Here is a 6,068-nt window from a genome sequence, read left to right as displayed (position 1 = left end):
AGACAATAAAAGCAAAAATATTGAAACACCAAAAGCAGTATTTATGTTCTAAAAGTAGCCCAAAATCGTTAGTGAATTCTAGAGCGCTAAACCACAGAAAAGTACAAGTACAGGTGCCATAGTTGCCACATGTAAATGTTCTTTCAGGCGCGTAACATCGGCCGTTGGGCGTAAAGCAGATTCATCTGCCCGATGAGTGAGCTTATATGAGTCGTAAGTCAAGGAGAGACAGGCTGAGTCATGAGTTTAAAGGGGCGAGTGAGCCCAAATGAGTGAGAACAGATGAGCCGTGAGTCCAGGTGAGTTGTGAGTCTGAGCGAGACGTGAGTCGCTATGAGTGGTTTGCCCCTAATGAGTGGTGACTCTGAGTGAGCCCAAGTTAGTTTTTATCAAAAATGAATTTGAGTTGATGAGTTCGAGTGAGCCCAGGCCTCTGGGAGTGTGAGTTTGAGTGAGCTCGTAGGCTGACCAAACTTTTGTGAGAGAGCCTGAGTGAGCACTCGCGATTATGGCGAGGTATGTGTCGGAATGGCTTGCCGCTTAGATCGTTCTCCGCACTTTTCTCTCGCGCCGTGGACTGTCGTCTTGGTTGCGCCGGCAGCAAAATTGACAGCGTACAGATAAAGAGGTGAAAGGAATGGTGAGAAGAGTAAACAGAAATAAAATAGTCGGCAGTCCCGCTCACCACGGGCCCGCGGTGCCCGAATCCAGACACGACGAGTGGCTTGCAGTGCAGAGCGAAGTGTAGACGGCAGCGGAGCCGGCGCAGACAAACTTGTCACATCCTTAAAAGAAAATGAGCATTGCGGCAGCGGTATAGAATATTCACTTAATTGCCTCTCGCCGGTAGTCGGAACAACCATTGTTCTGGGACGCACTTCGTTCAGGCATGCAAGATGGTTTGGTTTATAGGGGTTTAGTGTTCCAAAGCGACTCAGGCTATATGAGGGACGCCGTAGTGAAGGTCTCCGCAAATTTCTACCTCCGGAAAGGGGGAAAAGGGGGGGGGGGGGTTCTGTAACGAGCACTGACATCGCACAGTACACGGGCCTCTAGAATTTTGCCTCCATCGAAATTCGACCGCCGCGGCCGGGATGGCTCCCACGTTGTTCGGGTCAGTGGTCGAGCACCATAACGACTGAGCCACCGCGGCGGCTACATGCAAGATGTTTTTCACAAATCTTGAGTACTACATCGCAAGCCACCTGATGGGCTGCGAGAAACAAAAAACGAGAACAAGGAATTTAAACTTGACCGCATATGCCGGCTCGAGTGCCTCTTGAGAAACGGAGATTAATAGTACGACTTTACATCGAATGTGTAAGCCAGAGGGAAATCTGCAGGCGCATGCAGGAGTAACAAGAACCGCAATAAGTCGCATAACGAAGCGTACTGAGACGAAGCCAGACTCTGGGATGGACGGCGACGAAGCATAACGAAAGAGGACCAGCTGATAAATGCCGCGGCTGGGGGAGACCCTTTTCTTTCTGAAAGAGACACCAGAGAGGCGCTCTCCCTGCATGTGTCATGCAAAACCATTCAGAGGGGGCTGCAACAAGCTGCACTGCAAAACCACATCGCTGCCCAGAAGCCCCGAATCACAGAATCACAAAGAAGGACAAGGCTGGAATAGGCAGGAAAAGTGGCTGAGTGCACCATCGAAAATTTAAGACAAGTTTCTACGGACGAATCTGCACTCTCTGTCTACGTAGCACAAGTTTTGGCTGCTGAAGGAAACTTTGTAGGTTACTGAATATGCAGCACGCGAAGAATGTGTCGCTAGCAAGCAATCCGAGATGATTTTCTTCCAGTGCGAATTAACAAGCGCGCTTTCTCCGTCGCTCCCACTGATCACTTGGTAGCCCTCCATAGCGACGGCGCAGGACACAAGCGCAACGCAAGAAGTGCATAAAAGGCGTTCATCACAGAGAGCGGTAGCCATCTGTTGATATCAATAAAACTCAGCAAAACACGCAAACAATGCTCTTCTGCTGTGGGGTAGTCCTGTAGTTCGGTAGAGTATCGATGACTAGGTCACCAACCTTTACTTTTTTGAAATTGTCCGCTATATCTGAGCTCTGATATGTGCCTGTAAAAGAAGAGAAATAAGGTTCAAGAGAGCTCTCGCAACGGCTCCTGCTATGCCATGCCCATCGCACTCGCTACCCACCAAAAAGCCTAAAGGCGACGGCCAGGCAGTCAATCTTAGGAAAGCACGATAATTTCCAGCTGTCGGCGGTAGACTTTCAAGCCTGGCGTGTGGATTGCACAGCGTCCAGCTCTTCATGGTCCAGGAAAAAAAAGAGCAGAGTGGTCTGTGGGGTTTATCATTGGAGAAAGCAAACGCAAGAAGCTACATCTACAGCTAAAAAACCTGCAGTGTCCGTGCGGCCAGTATCTACAGTGGATCGTGCGCCGTCATTCTCGCGACCCGCAGCTAACCGAGAATTCCTAACCTACCAGGGGACACGCCGCGCCATTCGGCCTCCGTCTATGCGGGTTTGTCTTCACGCGGTAGAAAAAAATGATTGAAGCCGCGGCGGTGGCACCGACGCAGCAGCAGACAGCTGCCGAAAGAGCTGGAGGTACTCGGACAGCCGATTCCGCGCCATTGGCTCCACTCCCGACACCTCTCTCTATATATGGTTACATAATAAATGTTGTCACCAGAACCAAGAGCTGGAAGCGGAAAGCAGAAGAACGATTGCACGTGGCAAGCCATTCCGACAGCGCATCATACGCGGCACCTAAAGCGCCGACATCTCGTGCTACTCGCTACGATTAGATCGTACCGAGCAGAAGTGAGCAGTTGGCAGAGGCGGCGAGTTAGATAAGGCGCGCATGCTCATGAATAGGTCTCGACACCAGGCTGCTTTTCCACTTGATGGCGCTGACCCGCGCTTTTTAACCGGAGTCTTAGTCCATTTTATTCGGTCCGCGACTGTACGTAAGCGTGCGTATACGGTTATGGTACACAGACAGCGTCGATTTGTGCTCTTTTCTATCCATATCTGTGTACGGCGCGAGCGGTGGCGTGGTGGACTGGAAGTGTGTGGTAAAGCGAGAAACAGCAGCGGCGCGGAGATTCCGCTTCGCCCGGGTATCAAGAGATGACAACAGGTCCATGTTTTCCGGTGAGCGAATCCGTTTCGATAGCCAGATTTTAGGACACCTGAGAACGCGCCCAAACATTTGCATAACGGCCGCCGCAGCTCGGCGACTAGAGAAACCCTCATTGTGTGGCGCTATCTATTCGCGTTCGAGAGAAGCAAAAAATAATAATAATAATATAATAATAATAATTGGTTTTTTGGTGGAAAGGAAATGGCGCAGTATCTGTCTCATATATCGTTGGACACCTGAACCGCGCCGTAAGGGAAGGGATAAAGGAGGGAGTGAAAGAAAAGAGCAACAAATAGGTCCGTAGTGGAGGGCTCCGGAATAATTTCGACCACCTGGGGATCTTTAACGTGCACTGACATCGCACAGCACACGGGCGCCTTAGCGTTTTTCCTCCATAAAAACGCAGCCGCCGCGATCGGGTTCGAACCCGGGAACTCCGGATCAGTAGTCGAGCGCCCTAACCACTGAGCCACCGCGGCGGGGCAGCGCAAAAAGCAGCGAACAAGATCTGGCCGCGCCACCGTGCACAGTGTCAGCACCTGAACATATTCTTACATCGTGGTCTGGATGCGCCCGGCGGCCGCTTGTGGTAGACAGTTGACATAGGCTGCGGCTTACTGTAGGACCAGAAATGAACACGAACATTGGTTTTTGGGGAAAGGAAATGGCACTATAGCTGTTTCACATATCGGTGGACACCTGAGCCGCGCCATAAGGGAAGGGATAAAAGAGGGAGTGAAAGAGGAAAGAGGTGCCCTTGTGGAGGGCTGCGGAAGTAATTTCGTCCACCTGGGGATCTTTAACGTGCACTGACATCGAACAGCACACGGGCTTCTTAGCGTTTCGCCCTCATCGAAACGCAGTCGGCGCGGTCCCATTTGGGCACCGTAGGCACTGCAACAGGTCATCAGTGGACGCTGCGTTTCTACCGGGTTTCTTGCGTGCCATACGTGATTAGTTTTGGCTTTGTGCTCAAAAAAGAGCCGCATTTCATCGCCCTGCAGTGCTACAAAGCTGAATTCCACCTCGGCTGACTGTTTCGCTCTTAAGATATTTTTCTTCTGTTTGGAATTCACTATTTATATGTATTTTGGAAAGCATTCGCTCAAACAACCTAAATCTGGCAAAAAAAGGAGAACGAAAAAAAACACGCTGGTGCCACCGAGATTCGAACTCGGATTGCTGGATTCAAAGTCCAGAGTGCTAACCATTACACCATGAGACCAAACTCCGACGCCGGGGTTCGAACCCCTTAACGAAAAAAAACTCTGGTCCCACCGAGATTCGAACTCGGATAGCTGGATTCAAAGTCCAGAGAGCTAACCATTACACCATGAGACCAAGCTCCGACGCCGGGGTTCGAACCCGGGAACGAAAAAAAAAACGCTGGTCCCACCGAGATTGGAACTCAGATTGCTGGATTCAAAGTCCAGAGTGCTAAGCATTACACCATGAGACCAAACTTCGACGCCGGGGTTCAAACCCGGGAACGAAAAAAAAAACGCTGGTCCCACCGAGATTCGAACTCGGATTGCTGGATTAAAGTCCAGAGTGCTAAGCATCACACCACGAGACCAAACTCCGACGCCGGCGTTCGACGCCCGGAACGAAAAAAAACCCTGGTCCCACCGAGATTCGATCTCGGATTGCTGGATTCAAAGTCCAGAGTGCTAACTATTACACCATTAGACCAAACTCCGGCGCCGCGGTTCGAACCCGGGTCTCCTGACTGAAAGCCAGGTATGCTAGCCACTAGACCACGCCGGCACACGGGAAATTTATGCTTTCGGGAGCTTAATGAGCGGTCAAAACATATCCGAAAAAAAAACCTAAAAAGAAACGCACATCTACGCTGGATAAAGCAGGATCGCTGAATTCTGAGTCCACGGTCCGTATTCCGAGTTTGTGTCATAATAAAAAGCGTGAGAATCTGCCGCAGCGAACACAGCTGGTTTTTCGATACACCGGAAGCGGATGTCGGTTCGGTTGTGACTGTGAGCGGCGGCAGATGTCACTGCGTTGCGTTCGCGGCAGCGAAAGTCCACCGGCGCCATAGAGCGGCGCTGTTGCTCTCTGACGAAAAATGGAACACGGCCAACGTGAGAAAAGAAATTTCCAGCCACGAGTTTAGTTGCGCATCGAATTCCATTGTGAAAGGGTAATTAAAAGCTGTCTTGTTTACGCAGTGGACTTTAATAAATAAAAAAGGACTATTTCGGGTACTCTTTTTTTGCGCCGTAAACGCCGGGGGTGTACTTAAAGAAGAGTTAGATATTGTACGCAACTACGCATGGCTTTGCAGTGACAGAAGGCGGCCGCTACAGCCATCGATCGTCGATGGTTAATAGAAGGCAGCTAGCCTGCTCGCACAACTCGGCGTTTTACATTTATCTAGAGGTTGAAAGATAACGGAGAGGTAAAAATTGAGACCCTTTGGAATTTCTTGAGTATGTTCGGCGAAAGCCTGTGGCCATTCGACTGCATGACTATGCCCATGTCATTTTTATAACGCGAAAGGTTTATTCGTGATTTTGGGGGTAGTGGTTTCTTACTAAAATAATAGTAAAACGGAAGGAAAAAAATTTCCCTCGCCCCGGCATCTGCCATCGATACTGAAGCAACTGAGCCGGGGCAGCGGAAATAAAGGATATCAGGCAGAAAGCAGAAATGAATTGAAAGAGGTGAGGGGACTCGACCGCAAACACGCGATTTCGCCGTGGCGGTACTCCATCGAGGCACGGACGTCACAACGCGCACCTCGCCGCCGCCGCCGTTTGGTAGGACGGGACACCGCATTCCTCGTCGTTGCGCTCGCCTCCGCTCGCTTCGACAGCTGCGTCGCATGCGTGATAAGATGTCACAGGATTGAAAAGGAGAGCTGGCATGCGCCGCAACCACAGTTGAGGCGACTGTATGGACGGCGACAATTCTGATAAGCTGGAGGA

The 6,068-nt window shown here is 50.6% G+C and overlaps 2 non-coding genes across 2 annotated transcripts; both read right to left on the bottom strand.

Annotated features, from left to right (window-relative positions):
• Positions 1–4,276: 4,276 nt before the first annotated feature.
• On the bottom strand, positions 4,277–4,348 carry TRNAQ-UUG (transfer RNA glutamine (anticodon UUG)). Its single transcript has one exon. It is a non-coding gene; the product is annotated as a tRNA-Gln (tRNA).
• A 44-nt stretch (positions 4,349–4,392) lies between these two features.
• TRNAQ-UUG (transfer RNA glutamine (anticodon UUG)) lies at positions 4,393–4,464 on the bottom strand. Its single transcript has one exon. It is a non-coding gene; the product is annotated as a tRNA-Gln (tRNA).
• Between the last annotated feature and the right edge of the window lie 1,604 nt (positions 4,465–6,068).

This window comes from Amblyomma americanum, chromosome 1 (assembly GCF_052857255.1).
Source record: "Amblyomma americanum isolate KBUSLIRL-KWMA chromosome 1, ASM5285725v1, whole genome shotgun sequence".
Lineage (NCBI taxonomy): Eukaryota > Metazoa > Arthropoda > Arachnida > Ixodida > Ixodidae > Amblyomma > Amblyomma americanum.
This window is presented reverse-complemented; position numbering and strand designations above follow the sequence as displayed.